The 25,240-nt window shown below is 42.5% G+C and overlaps 1 protein-coding gene across 4 annotated transcripts in view; it reads right to left on the bottom strand.

Moving 5' to 3' along the window:
* The window catches only part of LOC139355401 (transducin beta like 1 Y-linked), a 221,549-nt gene that overhangs the window by 92,416 nt on the left and 103,893 nt on the right, over positions 1-25,240 (bottom strand). Inside the window, exon 1 of one of the 4 annotated variants that reach the window (XM_071089494.1) lies at positions 18,466-18,533. The exons of the other annotated variants lie outside the window; for them this stretch is intronic. The gene's annotated coding sequence lies outside the window, so the exon portion shown is untranslated. Of the gene's footprint in view, positions 1-18,465; positions 18,534-25,240 lie in introns of those variants that run through there. 4 annotated transcript variants of the gene reach the window in all.

Below are 25,240 nucleotides of genomic sequence, written 5' to 3'. Positions count from 1 at the left end.
GAAAGAAAAAATAAAAAGGTCAGATGAAAAAAAGAATTCAGATTAGACTGAGCTCTAGCATATGTTAAAATTCTTAGTTTCCTGTGTTTGTAAACAGAACATTAAAATATGTTAGCAGCTTTCACATTTAAGTAGCACTGTTCTTGCCATATTTAATTACATGCATCCTTTTTTTAACATCATCTTCATGTCATATTTCCCAAATCCCACCTTTCTCTTTTTTACTGTTCCCACGTTACCAGTTTAATAGGAAACAAGCTTCTTCTTCATGCAAATACAATTAAAACACAATTTCAAAAGAGAAAACACGATTCCCAATTTCCTACAAAAACAGTCTTAAAGTCAGCTTCCTGGTTTAAACTTAGCCTGATTTGTATTGTGCCTGTTCAAATTTATCACAGGTCCTAAGATCACACGCATGAATTCAATAAAATAATAAGTTAAATGTAAATTATAGGTATGTGCAATAGCATTAGGTACATATATTAAGAAGTTCTGGGGCTGATATTCCTGACAACAAATTAAATACTGAACAAACTGTTGCCCTTAAATGATATGTTGAAGAAGATGTTGTTTTAATGAAAGAAGCTAATGGAGGAGACGGATGCTATGTGAATTTAACTTTTAACAAGTCACAATCAGCCCTCAGTGCAGAGAACAGCTCTTTGAAAAAAAAAATAAAAATTGAAAATACCTGACACTTAGATGTGTAAGATCTACATGATTTTATGGAAATATCACAAATTAAAAATAGAAGACTGTGCCTTCTAACTGGGTACAAACCTTGTCCAAAAACAGTGTCTGAAAAAAGTAACGGGATTTTGACAGTTTTCGTCAGTTTGTTTCCTTTACTATAAAGATATTTACCTCCTAGTCAATGGGAATAGGCAGTTCCTTAAAAGGTATGATAGGAAGCTATGTTTTGGAATGCAAATAGAGAAGAAAATGTACCTGAAATGGGCAAGATGAAAGACTTGGTTGGAGTTTTTACATTCTGCATCTCCTGCTGAAGAACGTCCTCCTGGGGGCTTAAGCAATGGGTTGGTGCTTACATACAAAAAAGCGACAGAAGTAATGTGTAGGACTGTGTGATTAACTAGGTGGACAGCTTGATGCATGTACTCAGAACCTTGGAAACACCCATGCAGCTGGGTAGTGCAGTCAACATATATAAGTAAGCTTTTTTATTATTTATTTATTTATTTATTTGACACATGTGGTGTGTCTCAAATGATTTTTTTTGAGACATGATCTCACTTCATTACCCAGGGTGAAATGTAGTGGTACAATTTCAGCTCACTATAGCATTAACCTGCCAAGCTCAAGCAATCCTCCCACCTCAGCTTCTTGAGTAGCTGGAACTACAGGCATACACAACCACACCTGGCTAATTTTTTTAAGTGAGTAGAGATAGGATTTCATCATGTTGCCCAGGCTGGTCTTCACCTCCAGAGCTAAAACAATCCTCCCACCTTGACCTCTGAAAGTGCTAGGATTACAGGCATGAAGCCACCACGCCAACCCCCACAAACTTGTTCTTGAAGGGTCACAGCAAATCCTGATACATGGCCATACAACTTCTATTCTATAAAGAATAGACAACGGGTGTAGCCATGTTCCAATGAAATTTCAACTATGTACAGTAAAATCTAAATTTCACTTTATTTTCATGGATCATGACATACTATCCCTCAGTTTTTTTCAGCCACCCAAAAATATTAGAAGTATCCTTAGCATGCCAACTGTGCAGAAATAGCAAGGGCTAAATTTGGCCTGCAGGCTGCAGCAGGTTAACCTTTTCATCAGATCACAGGAGTCATGGTTGAACCCGACTTTTATCACATCTCACAAAGAATTAAACCTTCAGAAAAACAAAATGGCAGGCCATCAAAAAGTGAACAGAATTACCATCTGACCCAGCAAGTCCACTGCTAGGTACACCCAAACGAACTGGAAGCAGAGACTCAAACAGACACTTGCACTTCAATGTACATAGCTCCATTATTCACAATAGCCAAAAAGAGGAAGCAACCCACACGTCTGTGAACGAATAAGTGGATAAAGAAAATGCTGCTGATACAAACAATGACATATTATTCAGTCTTTAAAAAGAATGAAATTCTGACAAAGGCTACAGTGTGTGTAAACCTAAAGGACACTACGCTAAGTGAAATAAGCCCAAAACAAAAGGACAATTTATGTATGATTACACTTATATGAAGTCACCAGACTAGTCAAAACTAGAGACAGAAAGTAAAATGGTGGTTTCTGGAGGCCATGGAGAGAGGGAATGGAGAATCATTGTGGAAAGATAAAGAAGTTCTCGTGGTGGATGGTAATTGTTCTTAATGCCGCTAAACTGTATACTTAAAATGGTAAATTTTATGTTATGTGTACTTTGCCACTTCAATGGCACTATGTCTTGCAAAGACCCCTCTGTTGGTTAAAAAAAAAATTACAAAGATCAAAATGATTATGACAGCAAAAATGGGCATCAACCAGTTTGTTTTCAAACTGGCAAGCCAAAAATATATAGCATCCACTTTCTTTTTTTTCCTTATAAGCTGGATTCAAACTCTTAAATAAAAAATGTACAGGATTCAGTTATTTTCAGATTCAAAAGTGTTGTTATGATATACTTCCTGGTACAGTCAAGGCATTTCTAACAAAAAGTTTCAGAATCATGATAGTTTCTGGAACATCTGAATGTTCATCAAACTTAGAAATTCTCAAGCCAGCTTCCATCCCTGGAACAACTGAACTACGTGGCAGCAGAAGGGCACATTTCAGTTCATTAAATTTGTATTAATCTATGTGGTTGGGAAATGAGCTGGGTATTCTTAAGTCAAGGTTAACCATAAGATGCACTTTAAAAATTAACACATTATACTGTTATATAATGTTCAAAACTATGCTGTGATTGTTAGCAAAAACTTCAAAAGTCTAAGAAAAACAACAGATAATCAGGTCTAATTTAGCTGTATACATCATTTCTCTCTACCATTTCAAAGTACCTCTGTACTTTGAAAACTACAAAGTCAGAAAAAAAGGAGGGGGGATGGAATTTAAGAACACTTCTTAGTCTAAGCCCCATCTCCCTTATTTTAAAAAAGGGTGGAGTCAGTGAGAATAAGATGGTGTTATTAATGCATATTCTCTGCATAAGTCTCTGGATGGCCAGGTTCCCCATATTGTTATCTCCTAAGAGCTTCTGAATGCCTATGAAAAATGCAAGGAGGTATTAAATGACTCTGGAAATACTTTGGAGAGCTTGTTCTAAAAGGTTTCTTTCAGACCTCTGAATGCCCTGGCTGACTGCACCACCATCTGTCTCCCCAGTGAACGCATCCACTCCCCAGCACTATATTCCAGATGTCTCCAGCTCCTGACCTCTAGACCTCCTTACTCATTCCTGCATGGCCTGCATGACTTGGCCACTTGGAGGTTCAACCAGCATCTTAAATGTGGCATGCCCACAGTGGAGATCTCCACCCACCCATCCATGGCACCTCATCCCTCTTCTACCCTGTGGTCTCCATAAGTCACATCTCCATGGTCACACGCCACACCTTCATTACCGTAGCCAGGATATAGGTCCAATAATATTTTGCACTTTAGAGTGTCCTGAATCTGTCCTCTTCCCTTGTTGACTCCACTGAGCTATGCTAATGGAAGGTGAGGTTATTTCCCCACCTGGGAAATGGGAGTGATCACAGTCTATCCTGCACCTGGCATCCAGCCACTGGAACGTGTGGTAGGAAGCTGCTGCAGGGTTTCAAGTTCATACTCATTGTCTTTGTATTACTGAAGTAGGAAATTTCTAAGAAAACAACAGAATAGTAGCATAAGTAGTAATAATAAAGATTATAGTATTAGTAACAGAAATAATAATAGCTCATAGAATTAACTGCTGTATTAACCAAGGCTAAAACGAATTTAAGTAGCACCCCCCCAAGTTAAAGAACATTAACTGCCTGTCCGAAGAAACATTAACCATATCTACCCTCCTCATATTTCATAGGCTCTGTAAAATCCTGTTTCTTTCTTCCGTGCACAGATGGAAGGTCACAAGACAGGTAAGCATAAGCTGCAAACCAAGATTTCCCAGAGATGTAAGAAATGTTGCAAAAGTGTCACAGCAGCCTTTGTTCTCGCTTCTGTAAGCCTGCTTTCTGCTTCACATAGTGCTCACCTCAAGATGCTTAAAGGGAACTAATTTTCTTTGTTCTCGGCTCAGACTTTCAGGACACATGTCCGTTAAGCCAATGGACACCTTAAATAAACACTTTCCTGCACTCCGCTTGGTCTCTCTGATTCCTTAATTTCCCACAACATAATGGCCTACAAGGCACTGCGGGCTGTGCTCACCACACACACCTCTGACCTCAGCTCCCTGTTGGTCTCTCAGTCTACCATGCTGGCCTGGCCTCTGTGTTTTCCCTGAGGCTCCTGGGTGCCGGGCCTTCGCATGTGCTGGCCTCTCCACCTGAAACTCTCTTCTCCTGGCTCTTCCAGCCGCATTCTACAAACCTCAGTTCATTCATCTCTTCTTCACACATCTAATGTGGAATCTCCTCCAACCCATGTTACCCTGTTCATCTCTATCACAGGATATGTTACTGTCATCAAAGTATTTTGTTTTTTTGTTCCTCTGTTTGCTATCAGTGTCCCAAATACCAGGCAAGCTCCATCAGGGCAGGGGCCTCTGCAGCCATGACTCTTAGCTTGGAGTGTGTGTGACTCACGAAAGAAACTTAAAAAACAGCTTGGTAAGTATGAGTTCCTGGATAAAATAAATGAACTTAAGAAAGTTCAGAGCCTGTAATGGACACCATAACTCCCTGGAATAGTGTACTTTCCTTCTTGAGGACTCCTATGATATCTCTGGGTCTTTTTGGGCTTTTTAATGAGCAGGAATACCAAACGTAAAGTGGACAGAGAAGTAGAAGTCACATGGTACCATATCCCTGCCAACTTACATAGGTAGAGAAGATGGGCTTGCAGCAAAAGCCATCATCCCCATTTTGCCTACATTGAAGAGATTAACAGCATCATAATGCAGAGTTTACAACTAAGTTAATCTGACACACATGCAATTAGTAGACTTCACATTACCGGAAGGCCTAACAATAAAAAGACAAATGGCAACTAGTTCTTATAAAGGCTTCTGCCTGTTTCTCTCCAGGCACTGATTTGTGTGTGCACAGCATCAGGGAGCAAACCTGAGGCAGCTCAGATGGATGACGTGGCACTGGAGAAGAAACTGAAGGACAAACACCCAAGCACAAGGACGTAAGCTCACAGCTGGAAGGTGGCACTTTAAGCCTCACCTGCACCTCTGTCCCCATCACTGCCTACACCATCTCCCAAAGTTGATCCAAGTCTGCTCCCAGCCCCATTTCAGTTACTGTCCTCACTATTATAACTAAAACTTTAAATAAATTACAGATAGATGACGTACGAGTGCACACAGCATCACAGCCTTTTTTCAAAACGAAAATAACACTGAATGTATGAGAGACAGGGTAAGTGTGAATCACTTTTTACAAATGCCTTGAGGATAGGTGTGGGGAGCAAGACTGGGAAGGTAGAGAAGGGAGGTATAAATCTACAGAGATGCACAGCCAGATGTCTGTGCAGCTTTCCTTGTTAACTGGAAAATGGAAGCCAGGAGGGGTACACCCAGGGTGTGGATGGTGCCGGGATCACCGGGGGATTCCAGGCTTGGGGCCATCCTTAGAGCAAAGGCTGGGCTGGACTGCAAACTATTGGCAGATGACTGCATATTCACATGCTTCCACTTAAATAAAGACAGACATGTAGGCATCTATGATTCCCAGTCAGCTTTTACCGACTTTTCAACTGACATCATGCTCAGGCCAGATTTGGGGGGCAGGAGTCTCACCGTCCTTTCATAGAAAACTCAAGTTATATTTGTGTGATATGCATCTCTTCAGAACGTGCATAAATCCTTAAGTCATATGTGCTTATATCTTGAGTTTCTAAATAGCTACAGTGATCACTCATACTTTAGAGTCCTGAGAACACGAAATGTTAAATGGCAACCACCTTAAAATGTCAAATGAATGCAAGAAAAGCACTACTATCCACCAAACACCCCCAGTGCACTGAAGATCCTTTATGAAATTCAGGCAACTAAACTCAGAAACTACAATATGGCTTAATTAAGAGTATTTTCACTGCAACCACTGTCGTCTTACTACAAAGGAATAAAAAGTAGAAATCTGGAAATAATACTCCACTGACTATATTAACTAGCTAATAAAAATTCATTTTTGCACATACTTGTTACTTAGAAACAAAGTGAGATATATCTGTGAAAAATGACAAATTTTTAAATAGCATACACATTACTCAGAAAAAATTTAAAAGCCCACCTAATGCTGATCCTTCCATTCTAGTTCCTTACCTACTTCTACCTTCAAGGATCAATTTAAAACTTGTCTCCTCCAGATCTTGAAGTTGAGCCTTCTTGATTCCAGCAGGCACAGCCTGATCATTGTCTCCTCAGGCTCCCACGGTATCTCCAGGTTATCATGTGCGCAATGCTGTGAAAGAACCTATTTCAATGTGCTCTGCTGGTGTCTACATTTTGGGTACCTTCTCTCAATGAAGGACTGAGATCCTTGTGTTCGTATGCATTTACCTATTTATTCCAGAGGTTCTCAACAGGCAGTGATACTGCATGCTCCCACCATGGTCTCCTGGTACATCTGGCAATATCTGGAGACATTTGCAGTTGCTACAACTGAGGGAGGGAGTGCTACAGGTATCTCCTGGGCCCTGGGATGCTACTAAACCTCTCACAGTCCACAACACAGGCCCACTACAACTATTATCTAGCAGCAACTGACCACAGTGCAGCCTATCTACCTTCTTAACCTGTAAATGTGTCTGTTACCTCAAACTCAAGTTTTCACATTCTACACAAATTTAATCTTTCTGCTGCCCCTCTTGTCTCAAAGACACGTTTGTGATACTGGCAGGAACACTGTGTTGCTTATACTTTCTGGCACTCCAAGGGTCTTATGGGCATCACTGCAGGAAGCATGATCCCCTACAGGCCAGCAGCCTAATGCATTAATGTTGCTGTATCTTGAAGCTACTGTGTTGTCCCCTCTACAAATAGCCTTTATGCCCCCAGTCTCTGGGTCTCCCTAGATCAATTCCTATTGAGAATAAACATGCCCTCTAAATTTTACTAGACTAAAGCACTGTAGCTGCGCCATTTGGTTATGCTAATTTACAGGTGTGGTAACACTGCTATCAATAAGAAATAATTACTACACAAATGTGCATTTATATACAAAAGCGACTTCTTAATCACAATGAAAAGCATGAGTGCAGGTGACCTGAGTCAGAGATCTCAGCAAATCTGACTTTCTGCCCTGGAGAGGGCATCTTCCACATGGGGCTGCCCTGTTTTGCTCCCTCAGCACTTCCAGAGAATGCTTTGTGGAGGCATAGAGGGGAAGGAGAAGCAACAAAGACCAAAATAATCAGAGATGTACAATAGCCTCAGGACTCACAAGGCATCTGTTTGAAATGCTGTGGTCTAACCATTAACACCATCTTATCATAATGCCCATCACATCAACAAGTAGCATTTTCAGCCAGAAACAAATTGGTTACATTAAAAACATGATGCCTTGAAGCTGTTCATCCCATCTCCACCACTGCACCATTCCCACTGGATTTCTAAGGCTCCAATTGGTGACCACTGTATCATACAGATACAGTCCACATGGAAGCACTTGTCACATATGGTTCTGCGCTCCTGTGCACATCACAGGTACAAATGTTCACCACAAGTGTAAGGAAATAATTCATCATACAGCAGAGTTCCCAAGGGCTGGATATGTCTGCATTTATCTCTTCTCAACTTCTATGAAGTAGACGCCTCCACTTAATAGTATCATCTTCACCAAATGGAAATTCACCTCACCAGCCAACAGGAATACTCAGAACCCATAAAACACGTTATTGCCCTCCAACCTGGGTGGCAGCAAGAGATTCTGTCTCAAGAAAAAAAAAGAAAAGAAAAGGCCTCATATAACACATGGGAAAAGAAGTGAAGCATTCGATCTACAGCTACAAATGAGTTTGTGAAACCGAGGTATTCGCAGAGTGCTTATGGCTAGCAATCCCAGATTCCAGGTGAATGAGGATCACTATCCATAGCTAGGAATGATTTCCTAGTCAGAAACCCAGAGAGTGCTTATGCCTTAGCAATCCCAGAAACAGGCAAACGAGGATCATCACCTGCAGTACCACTTTGTAAATGTACTTTGCTGGAGGTAGAACCAAATGTTCAGTTTCTGGAGCCCTGGGGTGTTTTTACCACATAAACAAAGCTTGAAGTAAGCTTCTATATCAAAGGAGATTGCAGCTTTTTGGCCAGTGTCAAAGAAGGCAGTCCTGGGCCAAATACCAGGCTCCAATTCTTACTAGTTTCTATAGTCCTGGTCCAATTATTTCATCTGTTTGAGACCTTTTACCTTAAGTAATAATAGGAATAATCATTTTTATCTTTTTTTTTTTTTTTTGGACAGAGTCTGACTCTGTCACTCAGGCTGAAGTGCAGTGGCAAGATATCGGCTCACTGCAACCTCCACCTCCTGGGTTCAAGTGATTCTCCTGCCTCAGCCTCCCAAGCAGCTGGACTACAGGCACGCACCACCATGCCCAGCTAATTTTTGTTTGTATTCTTAGTAGAGACGAGGTTTCACTGTGTTAGCCAGGATGGTCTGGATCTCCTGACCTCAAGATCCACCCACCTCGGCCTCCCAAAGTGCTGGGATTACAGGCGTGAGCCACCACTCCTGGCATAATTGTTATCTTAAGGGATGCTGTGAGGAAGAGAAAAACAATACAGACTGAGAACCTGAGTCCCTTACAAGATAGATGACCTTGACTTCTCTTGGCCAATTCATTTTTTGTTTATTTCATGAGACAACGTCCTGCTCTGTCACATGCGATGGTGTGATCATAGCTTGCTGCAGCCCCTAACTCCTGGGCTGAAGTGATCCTCTGGCCTCAGCCTACTGAGTAGCTGGAATTCCAAGCATACATCTAACACCCCAGGCTAATTATATTAGCATAATATCAAACAGGTGCTGGAGTTTTGAGATCTCAGACTGCACTGACCAAGGAACACAACGGATTTTGCAAACTTTGTACAAAAAAGAAAGAACATAAACTATCTTATGGATAATTTTTAAAATAGGAATTGCTTGAAGCAATCATACTATTTTGGACATATTGGGTTAAACATATTATGACATTATTATATATTAATATAGGTGTTGCAATATGCGTTTAATACACAGTACAATTGATTATTTATTTATTTTTTTATTTTTTTGAGACAGAGTCTCGCTCTGTCGACCAGGCTGGAGTGCAGTCATGTGATCTTGGCTCACTGCAACATCTGCCTCCCAGGTTCAAGTGATTCTCCTGCCTCAGCCTCCCAAGTAGCTGGGACTACAGGTTCCTAGCACCACGCTAGGCTAATTTTTTGTATTTTTAGTACAGACAGAGTTTCACCATGTTAGCCAGGATGGTCATGATCCACCACCTCAGCCTCCCAAAGTGCTGGGATTACAGGTGTGAGCCACCATGCCTAGCCGAATAGATATTGTGATGTAAATTTCACCTGCTTCTTTTTACTCTTTTCCTGTGTCTGCTAGGAAAGTGTAAGTTCCATGTGTAGCTCCCATTCTCTTGCTAATGGACACTGCAAATCTAGCAGGCTTTACAATTTGTGAATTGTAGATGGCAAGATGAATATATGGAGAGTTTCCATTTTGGGGGGCCACATGATTCATCTTGTATGAAAATTTTTAATTATTTACCTGTAACATATTTTATTTTTTCCCCTTGACCAGTGTGAAACAAATTAAAAACCCCAATCATTGTAGGTGAAGACTAGCCATATCTAGTGAACAAAAACCAATTTTCTGTCTTTGAAGTTTTTTTTTTGTTTTTTTTTTGTTTTTTTTTGAGACAGAGTCTTGCTCTGTCGCCCAGGCTGGAGTGCAGTGGTGCAACCTCGGCTCACTGCAAGCTCCACTTCCCGGGTTCACGCCATTCTCCTGCCTCAGCCTCCCGAGTAGCTGGGACTACAGGCACCCGCCACCACGCCCGGCTAATTTTTTGTATTTTTAGTAGAGACAGGGTTTCACCGTGTTAGCCAGCATGGTCTCCATCTCCTGACCTCGTGATTCACTTACCTCATCCCCGCAAAGTGCTGGGATTACAGATGTGAGCCACTATGCCCGGCCTGAAGTTATTTTTAACAGATTCAATTACTGTAGGTTCTGTGAGATACCTGACCAAGGTCCAGGTTAATGTTTGTGAGCCTCAGAATGCCCACGTGATTGACAAGTGGCTCACATCACTAGCCAACAGCCTTACACCTCGGTGCCCTCTGTATCTCTGAATTTGGGGGCCAATGACATGGTGGGCTGCATGTGGAGTTACAAGCTCACAGGGTTCCCCAGAGGATCTGGGCTGAGTTTCCCTCACTTATAATAAAATAGGGATGACTATGCCAACACCTGAGCCACCCTCTGTAACAGCCTGTCCTGAAGGACACAGACAATGGTGCCACTGATGGGCTTTGTGGGCAACAGCACAGCACCATTCAAATCCCAGAGTGCTACTAATTAAAACCAAGTGACCCCAAAGAAAATGTCTGAGCCAGAGGCTGGGTATGATGGCTCACGCTTGTAATCTCAGAACTTTGGGAGGCTGAGGTGGGTGGAACACTTGAGGTCAGGAGTTTGAGACCAGCCTGGCCAACATAGTGAAACCCCATCTCTACTGAAAATACAATAATTAGGCGGGTGTGGTACTGGGCACCTCTAATCCCAGCTACTCAGAAGGCTGAGACAGGAGAATCGCTTGAACTTAGATGGCACAGTCTGCAGTGAGCTGAGATCATGCCACTGCACTCCAACCTGGGTGGCAAAGTGACAGTCTCAAAAAAAAATAAGTAAATAGCCTGAACCAGGATTAGTCTTAGTCACTGCTATTATTATTATTATAATCACTCCTGTTTTAGACATGACTTCCTGATCCTTAAATTTTCAGCAGTCACTTTAAGATTTAATTAAGTCTTGCCCCTTAGAAGCATTGGGGAATCAGCATTGGGCAATCTATGCCTACATATGCTTAGGCAAACAGCACTGGATGACTGCATGCATGTAACCAATGATGGCAGATCGAACTTGACTGTCCTTGTTTTAGCAAGTGGAATATTAGTGGCCACATTAGGTTCTGTTTGAAACTAATTAAAAACTACCCATAAGACAGGTCAGCATTAAGGAGAAGCCATTATTTTATAGGATGCAAATGATGCTGCACAAAGACAGAGTGCTTTCCTTGTATGTTTATCTTGGTAAGAGAATATTGGTTGTTTGCCCACAGCTGAAACTGGCAACGTGTGGGCACACACATGCCCCATGACACCGAGTTCAGAGTGAAAGACATCTATGTGGAGAAGAACAGCTGTTTTGTACACAGTGCACATTGTAGCATGAAGAGGACTCCTAGTCTGTAGGAGCAAAATACTGAAAAAAAATTGGAATCTTGAGCCCTGAAAGGAACCCAGTGTAGTGATATATAGCCATTTCTCCAAGGATTTTCTGAAGTCTATGGCCAGGAAAATGATTCACGAAGGGAGGCAGGGAAAAAAGAAGATGGTAGTAAGGAAGGAGGGAAGGGGAGGGGAGGGGAGGGGAAGGGAGCGGGGAGGCAGAAAGGAAGAAAGGAAAGAAGGTAAGGAGGAAGGAAGAGAATAAGGGAAGGAAAGGCTTAAATGAGTAGATGCTATTTGTGGGTGATGAGGAAAGAAAAAAACACAGTCAGAGAGAGAAGAAAAGAAAAAAAATGAAAACAAAAGGAAGTCATTGTCTTTCACATTCTACTTCTATTTTCAACTATTTCCTGCCTTAGGAAATTTTGGTTGCCTATCTCAGGTAGACTTGGAAAGCATGGAAGGTGAGAACTCTCCAGGGAAAAATGAAAGCCAGAAGTGGGGCTGCCATCTAAGCCTTGAGTCTCAGAGCCAGGGCCATGTCACTGTGAAGACAAAAACATGTTGCTACCACGAAGCTGCATGCCAAAGCAAGGCTCTGCCTTGTTTCCAGGTAACACAAGTGCCCAGGTGAGGTGGTACCCGTGCCACCACTGCCTCATCCCACCTTCAGCTCTCCACTAGAAGAAGCCATGCCTCAGTGGACATCTGCCTTGTCTATAACATGTAAGAGCTACAAGTGAATCTCAAAGATTCCCTGCCAACTCTAAAATCTTAGGAACCTGCAATATGTCCAGTAAGGCAGGCCGAGTGTCCAGAACTTGCTCTCATGAGGCTCATTTGTTCAAATCTCATGGGCCTCAAATCACTGTTGAGAAAATTGTTTGCCCTTTGGACTGTGCTCTGTCTTCATGACCCCGTCTTCCGGGACCAGTGCCTCACACCCACAGGTATTCAAAAAACATCTACCCAACAAACAAATGGATGAATGATCTTAGTGCTGTGACAGTCAAGACCAACAAAGGGACTGAAATCATCAGTAAAAGGGAAAATGTAAACTTGGTGAACATTTGTTTGGATAAAAATATTATCATTAACTTGTTAACTGTGCACAAAAGACTGTAAAGAAGGTTATTCAATTGTTTCGTCCTTTTGAAAGGGAAATGCCAACATTTCCTACATGTCTTGAGGCAGAAGGAGCAAAGAGATGCAGCAGTGGTTGTGAAATTAACTAGCAAGATGAACACTAATTTACGGTGCAGGTGGGCGCTGAGGAGGCTCGACCACTAGGGGGCTCAGTAACTGTCTAGATTTGATTGGAGGGAAAACTACGAGGTCAGGAGATCCAGACCATCCTGGCTAACACGGTGAAACCCCGTCTCTACTAAAAAAAATACAAAAAAAAAAAAAAACTAGCCGGGCGAGGTGGCGGCGCCTGTAGTCCCAGCTACTCGGGAGGCTGAGGCAGGAGAATGGCGTGAACCCGGGAGGCAGAGCTTGCAGTGAGCTGAGATCCGGCCACAGCACTCCAGCCCGGGCGACAGAGCGAGACTCCGTCTCAAAAAAAAAAAGAATACAATTAAGAGTAAAAAATAGGTATGTGATTCATTAATTCTTTTTTTTTGGCGGGGGGGGATAGTACTTTTCCTAGCATTTTCTAACAGATGATTACGGACTCAACAGGAGCTATTCTCTAACCAAGGTCCCAATTTATGCATGCAAAAGACAAACAGGAATGTGACAGGCAGCTTCCTGGACGGCATGCAAGAGCCCAGGCTTCTGGAATTTATACTCCAGTACCAGCCTGTCCCACATTTACCAGGTTGGTCCATGGGACCAACAGAATTGCTACACATGATGCTGCATCACTTCTGCTGCTGTGATATCCTTACTGAGCTTGGAATTGATCCTCTAGCCCACATGAGGTCTCAAAGGCTGCAGCACAGGCTGCAATCTTGTGAGAGACCCTGAGCCAGAACCATTTGGCTAAGCTGCGCCTGGATTCCTGATTCTCAGAACCTGTGTGAGATCATCGGTGTTTGTAGTTTTCACCTGCTGAGTTTTGGGGTCATTTGTTACAGAGCAATCAATAGATACCTGATACAGAGGCTGAAACTGGAGTGCACTGGTGGTAATGAGAGTACGTGTCATAGAAACTAATCCAATGCATTTGCCCCCCATCCAAGCCAATAATTGTTTAATTTGCCTTGTCTGCCTTCATGCAAGCATGCAAACAAAACCACTATTGAACAGACTGCCACATAAAGGAGTCTTCAGTGAAATTTTAGTCTAGTAGGTTAATAATTTACCTTCCAGATTCATGCAGCCATAGAAACCACCACACTGATTTTTCCCCCTATATCTCCAGAGAATAATTTGTTCTGCTCACCTAAGCATTTACATGTCTAAATGGAATAAATGACATTTTTTATTAGAAGAAAAGCCCCTGCCTGAAGTTCTTGATTTACGATGAGGTAAATCCTAAATAAATCCTAAATAAAGTAAATCCTAAATAAAATAAATCTCTAATTTATTTTAGCAAATTTCTTTTTTGTTTGTTTTTTTGTTTGTTTGTTTTGGTGATAGCGTCTTGCTCTGTCACCCAGGCTGGAGTGCAGTGGCAAAATCTTGGCTCACTTCAACCTCTGCCTCCCAGGTTCAAGTGATCCTCCTGCCTCAACCTCCCAAGTAGCTGAGATTACAGGCACCTGCCACCACAACCAGATAATTATGGTATTTTTAGTAGACATGTGGTTTCACCATGTTGGCCAGGATGGTCTCAAACTCCTGGCCTCAAGTGATCCACCTGCCCTGGCCTCCCAAAGTGTTGGGATTCCAGATGTAAGCCACCACACCTGGTCTGAAATTCTTGACATAAAAATGTAAGCAGCTGTTCTAGCATATTGCATGAGCACAGAAGAGCAGCTTTACGTGAAAGAAAGAGATCCTTTGTGGCTTTAAACTACCGGTATTTACCTCATGTAACAGAATTTAGATGTTCTTCCTCCAAAGTGAAATTCCAGTTTCTGTGTGGTTAGCTTGTTTATGACTGTGACATCTTCCCCAAGATGGGTGGAACTGACAGATACTCTAAAACAAACTGAATCTCGTGTGTGGGTTCTAATGAGAATGTGAAATCATATTCCCTACCTTCACAAGTGCCACTGGAAGCTGATCCTGCAGGGCCCTGAGTCATGTCACTTGTTTACCATATGATGCCACCACCACCAAAAGAGAAAATTCCAGGGTCAAGGCTTCACCTAACACTGAGAATTTTCTTTTTTGTTTCTGAGATGGAGTTTCCCTCTTGTTGCTCAGGGTGGAGTGCAAAGGCATGATCTCAGTTCACGGTAAACTCCACCTCTCGGGTTCAAGAGATTCTCCTCCCTCAGCCTCCCAAGTAGCTGTGACTACAGGTGCACACCACAACGCCCAGCTAATTTTGTATTTTTAGTAGAGATGGGGCTTTTCCATGTTGGTCAGGTTGGTCTCGAACTCCTGACCTCAGGTGATCCACCCGTCTCGGCCTCCCAAAGTGCTGGGACTACAGGCGTGAGCCACAATGCCCAGCAAGAACTTTCAAATACAGTACATTTCTTAGCAGATGTTTGCTTGGTTTAACATTTCCCTGAAAAGAAAGATATTTCACTTGGCATCTTGAAAGATGTTTCACTTGGCACCCAAGACTCTCCTAAGAGAGTATTTCTATCTGAGAAAACCACACAAGACTCAGTGGAAAAGACCTTTGATTCCAGACACAAGAGCAAAATGTCTTCTCTTCCTGACTCTCTGGCCAGAACAGTGCCGGTCTCAGAAGCTCTGTTGGTGACTGTGACCTCTCAGTTAATGTTAGATAGTTGAATCAGAGAGGATTCCAGGCACACAGGCCAGCAGTGCTCAGCCAACATCCCAAGTGGAACAGCAGCCATGTTCACAGCATTCCCCTGTCCCATCACATGGAAAAACAGCCCACATACACCAAGTGGTCAAAAGCAGGGTCCCAGACCCAAAGCTAACCTGAGCTGCAAACTCAGACATCTACACATCAGAGACATCTCCCTGCACCTCTGAGCCAGCAAACATGAGAAGTTACCTCTTGAGGGAGAGACAGCTTATGACAATCCACATCAAGTGCTGCTTAATTTCTTCAAAAACTGCCCTTCTGTTAAGAGAACAGCTGGCATTCCCCCGGCAAACAAAAAAAAAAAGTGAAATAAAAAATCTACCCCGAATTAGCCCGGAGCGGTGGCACATGGCTGTAATCCTAGCTACTTGGGATGCTGAGGCAGGAGAATCACTTGAACCTGGGAGGCAGAGGTTGCAGTGAGCTGAGATTGCGCCACTGTACTCCAGCCTGGGTAACAAGAGCGAAACACAGTCTCAAAATAAAAAATAAACAAATAAATTTTAAGTCTACCCAGATAATTTCTACTTCTGCATCTGGCTTTTGACCTTGCTGCTAAACAGGCTTCTGTTTATCAGGACCCATGATTCTATTGCCCTTTCACGCAACCCTGCCCTCAGAGTACTGCCTTATTACACATTCATTTTACTCAGCACAAAGAATTTCTTCAGCCACCCTGCCAAAGTGTCTAATGGCCAGTGGGCCTGGGTCATGTATGGTTACGTAATCACCTTGGAGTACACGAGCGGAATCAGGAGAAGGGTGGTATGCGATGGGGTGGGACGTAGCTACTGTTATGGGGTGACCTGAGTCTGCAAAACGACATGCTGGGGTCCTAATCTGCAGCACCTCAGAACCTCATTTGCAGAAAGGACCACTGCAGATGCAGTTAGTTAAAGTAAGAGGAGGACAAACTGCAGTAGGGTGGTGCCATAATCTACCACAACCGCTGTCCTTGAAAGAAGACAGGGATACTCAGGGAGGTCACATGGCCACCGAGGCCAGAGATGGCCCTCAAGCCAAGGATCACCAGCAACACCAGGACCTGCAAGAGCATGCAGGAAGGATCTTCCTTGGAGGGAACTTGGCCCTGTGTTGATTCTGCATTTCTGGCCACCAAAACTGGCAGACCATTCATGTTTTAGGCCATCCAGTTGGTGGCAACGTTGCTATAGCAGCCTCAGAAAACAAACCACCACCAACACTGTAAGCTTGAACCCTACTCTTCCAAAGAAACTGCAGGTAGGAAAAGGTCCCTCTGCTGAGCTCTGGCTCTGTGTGTCAACCTCTGCAGTCCCCTCCAGATGGTTACCAGGCTCAGCCCAGGTCGAGCGTGCCTTCACCATCTCCCTCTGTATGCTGTGAGAGTGTACAAGATCAAAAATCATGGACTTGATATTTCAGTGATGACAAACTATTGTCCACAAATGCACACACATAAAAAAGCACATTTGTATATGCAACTGTTTTATCTATACACATGAGCATACATGCATTTACAGATCTTTTAAAACAGTACAATTGTTATTCTGTATGACATCATTAGATAATTATTCTAAAACAAATTATTCTTTAAAAAGGTGGTGGGTAGGTTTCAGATCAATAAAACAGATCCTGGAACAACGGTTTAGCCTGGACCTGAGGGGCCTGTGGCACTAAACCACAGAACAGATGTGAAACCATTAGTATAATGAGCTTTTTCTCCATTCCCAGTAATGAGTCCTCCTGAAGAATTAATTAAAAACTATGCCACAGTTTCTTTTAAAGGAGAAAGATATACTTCAGGGAAGCCTGAATCCAAGAGTCAGCCATTCACCTGCTTTGATGCTCACCTTCCAGATGTCTGAAAAACAAACAAATCTTCCTTTACTTGGAGACTTCAATGTATCATTCAATGATTTATGCACTGGGGCTTGTTCACAATGACTGCTCCCAGGTGGATGAAGACAAGCCTTTCAATATTTAATCAAGAACTCAGTTTGATTTTAGGAATTCTACATTCTATCACTATTATAAAATGTAAGATACTTAAAATCATTGAGACTTTCCTTACATTTCCAAAAGGGAGAAAACTCAGTCCATCATCATTTATTAAAATAGCATATATAGCATAAGAAGTAAAATCTAATATATTTGTATATGGGCAAAAGGTAGAGAAATTTTAGACAACTCTACCCAATACTCATCATCCATTTAGTGTAAGAAAATCACCTGTTCACTTTACCTAATTAAGCAACTGCCATTTAAATACATATATTAACATTCAACTTCAAGCTACTCCGGGCAGATGAACCCTGCAGCCAGGACCAGCCACTGTTATGATCTGATTTTCATGTTGCCTAATTCATAACCTCCCATGACAAAGCTTTCTGAGCCCCATATCTGAGAATCAAGAAGGGCTTCTCTGGAAATCATCATCCTCAGCAAACTAACACAAGAACAGAAAAACAAACACTGCATGTTCTCACTCATAAGTAGGAGCTGAAGAATGAGAACACAGACACAGGGAGGGGAACATCACATATTGGGGGCTGGGTGTAGGGGTGTGGGGGGAGGCAGAGCATCAGGACAAATAGCTAATGCATGCTGGGCTTAATACCTAGGTGACGGGCTGATAGATGTAGCAAATGACCATGGTATACATTTACCTATGTAACAAGCCTGAATATCCTGCTCATTGTGGGATTTAAAATAAAATAAGATTAAAATAATTAAAATTTAAAAAAGAAGGGCTTCTAAGAGATAACAAGGTGTGGCTGAAAATTATTCAGCATGGTCAAGATACCAGAACACTGGTGGCAAGTTAAGCTGAAATGCAGATATTCCCTATCTACAAGAAGAGAAGAGAAAAGAGAAGAGAAGAGAAGGAAGGAAAAGGAAAGGAACTTGGAGGACACAGCCAGGATTTCTATCTAATCATCATTCATTTTACATTTCAAAACCTTGAGTTCACATAACTGAAGTTTAATGGTAACATGAGCCATTCTAGACAGTTCTATACCTGACAGCTGTACACAGTATAGAATATCACTGTGCTCATAATCACTTCTCTCGAAGACAGCATCTGCATGAAATAATGAGAAAAAGAAAAAAAATCATATTGTGATGATGCCTTTGAGTTTTCATAAACAAAAATTGTCAATATTTCTATCTAAAATAAACACGTGGTTCCAAGTCAAGTTGCAGTTTCAAGGATCTCATTTACTGGGATTTCTTACTGCCCACCTGGGGGCCAGAGGGATGGAAAACAGCCAAGGGCAAAATAAAACACTAACTCCAGGCTGGTCACCTCTGCCAAGGAAATCCATATGCTTTTGTGTGCCTCTGTTTCTCTCTCATTTTCACTGCAATGACCTTGCCCTGATGAAAGAGACCCTCCTCCACCAAGTGCACCCCAGCAGCTTTTCCTAAGCTGGTGGCAATGTTTACAGGGAGAAGGCAGAACATTTTAATTGATGGTGTTATGAGTTCAAGAGTACCCCTCCCAAGGGGTATACTGAAGTCCTAACCCCTGGCACCTGAGACTGAATCCTTATTGGGAAATAGGGTCTTTGCAGATGTAAACTGGTTATGACAGGTCTGACCTAAGATAGGCTTACGTCAGACTGCTGTCCTTACAAAAAGGGAAATTTGGACACAGAGGCGAATACAGGGAAAAGGCCATGTGGAAATGAAGGCAGAGATATGGGTCATTCAGTTACAAGCCAAGGGACACCAAAGCCTGCCAGCAACCGCCAGAAGCTGGGAGACGGGCATGGAACAGATCTTGCCTTGTAGCCCTCAGGAGGAAGCAGCCCTGCTAACACTTTGATTCTGGACTTTTGGCCTCCAGAACTGGGATACGATAAATGTCTATTGTTTTAGCTGCCTTAGTGGAACTTTGTTATGGCAGCCACAGCAAACTTACGCACATGGCTTTGGCTTCCTCTTTCTTCAGTGACCAGAAACAGCATGAGTTATTTATGGAAACCATTCAGATCTAGCCAGTCTTCGACATCATCCAGTGCCACTTGGGCAGAAAGAGGTGATGCCCAGTGTGGCATGCACCTGGACCAGGCAAAAGTATAGGCTCTGCATGGACCAGGCAGACATACGGGCTCTGGCATCTTAAGAAGACATTCTCCAAGGTTTCAGAGGTCAGAGTTTTTTCTTTTCTGGATAATGAGAAAACTAGCTGAAGCACAATATTCTTTCTCTTCTCCATTTTCGTAAGTTGAAGCATTCCTGTGCTGGCTGCATTTCATGGACTGAAATATGTGTGAAAGACTAGTAACACTAGATGAGTTTCATAGGCCCACCATAACAAAGTACCAAAAGTGGGGTGGCTCAATCAAAACTTACTCTCTCACAGTTCTGGAATGCAGAATTCAGAGATCAAGGCTTTGGGAGGGTTAGTTCCTTCCGAGGACAGTGACAGAAAATCTGTTCTGAGCCTGTCTCCTTGGCTTAGAGGTGGCTATTCACATGGCCATTTCCCTATATGAGTGTGTCCAAATTTTCTCTTTTTCTAAGGATGCCAGTCACCCTCCCTTTAAGCTGGTTAAGATCCCACCTCCAAATAAGCTCATAGTCTGAGATACAAGAGACTGGGACTTAAATACTTCTCTTTTGAAGTAGACACAACTCAGTCCGTAACAAATAATGACACTGACTAATGCATGTAGCCCAATCAGTGGCCATCCTTAACAATACTGGAGCCAGGGTTATGGGCTGCCTAATCATTGCTTTCTTGGTCACACATGTCAGTAGAACATCAGAGCTCACATCTAAGGAGAACATCCTTGCACCACCAGGAGTGAACCATGCTAATGGCTGTCTGGCAGCACTGTTCCTTAAGGACACACTTGGCTCAAGGACTTCTGGGTATAAATATTCCCCATACATTTGGAGTATTTCATGCATTTATTTCTTTTCAAAAACACTCTGTCAGTGTCTGTAGCTTTTGGCGTTTAGAATCCAGTTTGGCCTGTGGGCAGCTAGAAATGCGTGTGGGCCAAAGGACTGTGAAGAACTGGGCATTCATTGCCACTCCCAATTAATGCCTCCAGGAGGAAAACTGCTCACAGCATTTTAGGAAGGAGATGAAAGGCAAAGATATCTGCATGGTCAAAAGGAACTTCAGTGGCAGAGGCGGTGTAGACTTGAATCTTCTGAAACAGACCACTATAACCACTCCCTAAAAGAAAGCAGTGAACAGCATGCTGGGTTTAGGGTGAACAGCAGGTACTTCAACGCCCTGCCCCTACTTCTCCCTATGGCTCAAGTTTTTCTGTACTTTTGTCCTTAGACAGATATTCCTAAAGCTGAAGTCTTTTGGACTCATTTTCTCTTTTTCTGTCAATGTTGAAATTTGTTTCTAACTTGTTTCTTCCTGAGTCTTCTTTCCACTTAGGTCTCAGCTCTCTTCCTTTGCCAACAGGTGCATTCATGACTTTTTTTGTATGCATACCTGAGAACCAATGTAAAACATTTATGGCATCAGCACAATTATTTATAACTAGATACTCCAGGCATGGTTAGCATTATAGGAAACCATGAGCCATCCAGGCTTCAGGGTCCTCCAGCATAGTGCTAGTCCTCCCCCTTTTTGACTTTCAATCAGCATCTAAAATAATATTAAAGCAGCCTGACCCAGAAAGGCTTCCCTGGGATCCTCACTCATGGTGGTTCTCAGAAACCACAGAACCTAGGGCCCTGTGTCAGAGATGGCTTTTATCTGTGCTCCTACAGAAAGCCAAGGCAGCTCGAGGGAGTCATGAACCTTCCCTGAGTTCAGAGGGAAGGAGCTTAAGTGACTGATTGCAAAGCCTCATAGTTTTGGGCAGTGGTTTTCAAGTAGGGGTGATTACGCCCTGCAAGAGGCATTAGGCAATGTCTGGCGACATCAGTGAAAGGGGGGAGGTGCTTCCATTGAGTGGATCATTCTTGGCTGCAGTGGTGGGGGGTGGGAGCAGACTGACCTCTGCATTGCAGTATGTGGCATGGCAGCCCTGATCTCTACCCACCAGATGCCAGTACTATCCTTCCCCCAAGGTGATACCAAAAATGTCTCCAGATGTTGCCAAATGTCCCCTGGGGAAAGAGACTGTCTTTATTTCAGACCCATCAACTTACCAGTCTAGACAAATAGCCAATTTTGCTGACCCCTAGTTTTCTTAGGAGGGCTGCCCTATGTAACAATTACAAACACTTCTTATCTTGCCTTCTAGACTCAAGCAACTTGAGATTAGTCCCATCCAAACCATCGTTAGTCCAAAATTTTAATGTATTTTTAAAAGACTTCACATCTAATCTTCACTGATGAAGCCACATGTTTGTCCACAATATTCTCCCATGCTGGCTAATGCAACCGTTTGGTCTCATAGGTAAGCTAAACAATTGTCTTGTGGTTTTATCTACAAAATTATTTATTTTGTTTAGGCCAGGTAAGCAGTATAATGTGATAAAGTCTAAACAGGAAAAAAAAATAAAACACACAGTTACAAATTTCTATGGAGGTGGAGGCTGCAGTGAGCCGTGAAGGTGCCACTGTACTACAGCCTGAGCCACAGAACAAGACCCTGTTAAAGAAAATGTGGCAGACAAACACCATGGAATACTATGCAACCACATAAAAAGGATGAGTTCATGTCCTTTGCAGGGATATGGATGAAGCTAGAAACCATCATTCTCAGCAAACTATCACAAGGACAGAAAACCAAACACCACATGTTCTCACTCATAGGTGGGAGCTGAACAATGAGAACAAATGGACACAGGGAGGAATATCACACACCAGGGCCTGTTGGTGCGTGGGAGACTGCGTGGAGGGATAGTGGAGGGATAGCATTAGGAGAAATACCTAATGTAAATGATGAGTTAATGGGTGCAGCACACCAACATGGCACATGTATACGTATGTAACAAATCTGCACGTTGTGCACATGTACCCTAGAACTTAAAGTATAATTAAAAAAAAAAACTTTTTATGTCTTTTGTTCATTTTTCTCATTTTTCTCCAGTCATCTTCCTCAGCACTTTATGGGAGTTCTTCAGGTATCACAGGAATTATTCCTTTGCATTATGTGTTGCTAGTAGTTAGTATTATTTTCTTGGTTTGACAGTTACAACCAACTTTGAGCCTCCAGAAAAAAAGAGGCCAACTATAGTTACTAAATGCTTAACATTTATATACTGTGTTAATAGTGTATTCATTCTTATCTTCACAACAATCAAAGAGGTAATTCATGGCTATATACAGTTTATAGATGATTAACACTTGGGGTTCATATATAATTTTAATGTAGAACACTGGTTCCTACAAGCATTCTGCTTGGCCTAAAAACATGCATTTCTTTTCATATTTATCAATAACACTTTCCTGTATATGCTATCAACCTTCTTTCTCAATAAATCATTATAAAATTAAAAAAAAAAAACCCATACAGCACAAAGATAATCTGTATGACCCTAACTCACACATTCCCATGAGCGTCAAAGAAACAGGATTAAGGAGCATCAAAGAAACAGGATTAAGTCCACAACCTGATCCCTGGAATCCATGAGTATGCCCTTATATAGTAAAAGACTGAATGTGACCTCATCTGGAAAAAAGGTCCACTGCAGATGTCATTAAATTAAGAATCCTGAAATGGGACATTCTGGATTATTGCCTGAGTGAGCTCTAAATGCAGTGTCCTCCTATCAGACAGAGATGGGAATTATGCAGCCACAGGTCAAGGGGCACCTGCAGGCACCAGAACCTGGAGGACAGACATAGAAGGGGCTCTCCCTTGGAGCTTCCAAAAGGAAGCCGCCCTGCTGCCACCTGACCACCCTGCTGACCTTCTCGATAATGACACAATACATCTCTGCTATTTTAAGCCACCTAGTCTGTGGCCATTCGTTATGGCAAACAGGGAACAATTACAGAATGATAACAGTATCATTTAAAAAATCCTTCTATATTAGGGATAAAACCTGAAATATTTATGGGTGAAATCACGTGCTGTCTGGGATTTGCTTTAACTTACTCTAAACAGAAAACACTGAGCAGATGATGAAACAAACTTGTGACAAGCTGACAATAGCTGGAGGTGAGTGAAGAGTAGGCAGAAATATACCAAGTGTTGTATACTTCTGAATATGTTCAACAATTTCCAAATTAACAAGCCAGGAGGATATGTCAGGGACTGTCAGGCAACCATCTGAACTATATGTGTGGCATCTGTCCCAATCTTCACACAATGCAATTCACTTTAATATCTAATTTTACTCACTACCTTTTTGAAAACAATAAGAAACACACTGGAACCTCATTCATTATTGCTGAAACTGCATATGGCTTATGCACAGCAATCCTGCAACTGAGTTAATTGAAATAAATTTTAATTCTTAACTTCATCTGCCAATATTCTTGATCAGAGAAATGATATCTCAAGCTAAGATCACATACGTACATTTGGATTAAAAAAAAAAAGCGGTTCTTTCTTATTAGATGCACTATACCGGTAGCACATGAATAGAACTGTAAGTACTGGAATCAACATGTTTAATACACTACTATTTTCTGTGGAATCAGATTCCCAATAGCAAGCACATGGCTTGGAAAGAGGCATTCTGCTTATAAAAATTTAATTTATGTAACATGGGCCAAGTCCAAGGATATGACCATAATACCACAGATCACACTTCAAGCTACTGTGAAAACTCTTTAAACTGTTAACTTGTGGTTCTGAAGCAGTAATTAAGGCGAGACCGTGCTGGCTGGGGATCTTTGCAACACTGAAGCTGTGTTAACAGAAGCCATACTCTGCTACAAGCACAGTACTCTACAAACTGGTTATCCTGCTTCTTGTAAAGATATTGAAGGTTCGGCCAGGCGCGGTGGCTCAAGCCTGTAATCCCAGCACTTTGGGAGGCCGAGACGGGCGGATCACGAGGTCAGAAAATCGAGACCATCCTGGCTAACCCGGTGAAACCCTGTCTCTACTAAAAAATACAAAAAACTAGCCGGGCGTGGTGGCGGGCTCCTGTAGTGCCAGCTACTCGCGAGGCTGAGGCAGGAGAATCGGGTAAACCCGGGAGGCGGAGCTTGCAGTGAGCTGAGATCGGCCACTGCACTCCAGCCTGGGCGACAAAGCGATACTCCGTCTCAAAAAAAAAAAAAGAAATTGAAGGTTCTTGATGCATCTAGCAAAGGCAGGACCTGATTCTCATAATGCCTCCTCCGGGAACATTCTGTTCCAGCTTTACTGCCCTGCAAAAAAATGAAGTAAGACAGACAGCCTGAGTCAGCATCCTTCAAGAGAGTCCTTGATGGAATCTGAATGAAAATCAATATGAGAAACAGTCAAGACTTAGCTGGGCTGGGCTGGGCTGGGCAGCAGGCCCCCAGCTCTCATTTGCTCTACATCCAGGAGGCTTCTGGGATCTAAGCCTCATGTTTCCAAGAGCCTTTCAGAATTTAAATGCCTGCATATCTGGGCAGTGCAGGAACTTGGTCGTCTCCAGGAAGATGATCTTTTGGCAGATCAAACTTCCCCCGGCACTTACCAAAATGAAAGGTAACCTAGAACATGGTCAGGTACACTGGCTCATGTTTATAAATCCTTGAACTTTGTGATGCAAAGGTAGGAGTTTTGTTTGAGGCCAGTAGTTCCAGATCAGCCTGTACAACACAACACTGCAAGATCTCATCTCTACCATCTCACCATCCCCCAGCCCCCAAAAAAACAACAACAGAAAAAGGAATGTTGTGTGTGTGACAGAGTCTCGCGCTATTGCTTACACTGTAA

Source organism: Macaca nemestrina, chromosome Y, assembly GCF_043159975.1.
Source record: "Macaca nemestrina isolate mMacNem1 chromosome Y, mMacNem.hap1, whole genome shotgun sequence".
NCBI lineage: Eukaryota > Metazoa > Chordata > Mammalia > Primates > Cercopithecidae > Macaca > Macaca nemestrina.
This window is presented reverse-complemented; position numbering and strand designations above follow the sequence as displayed.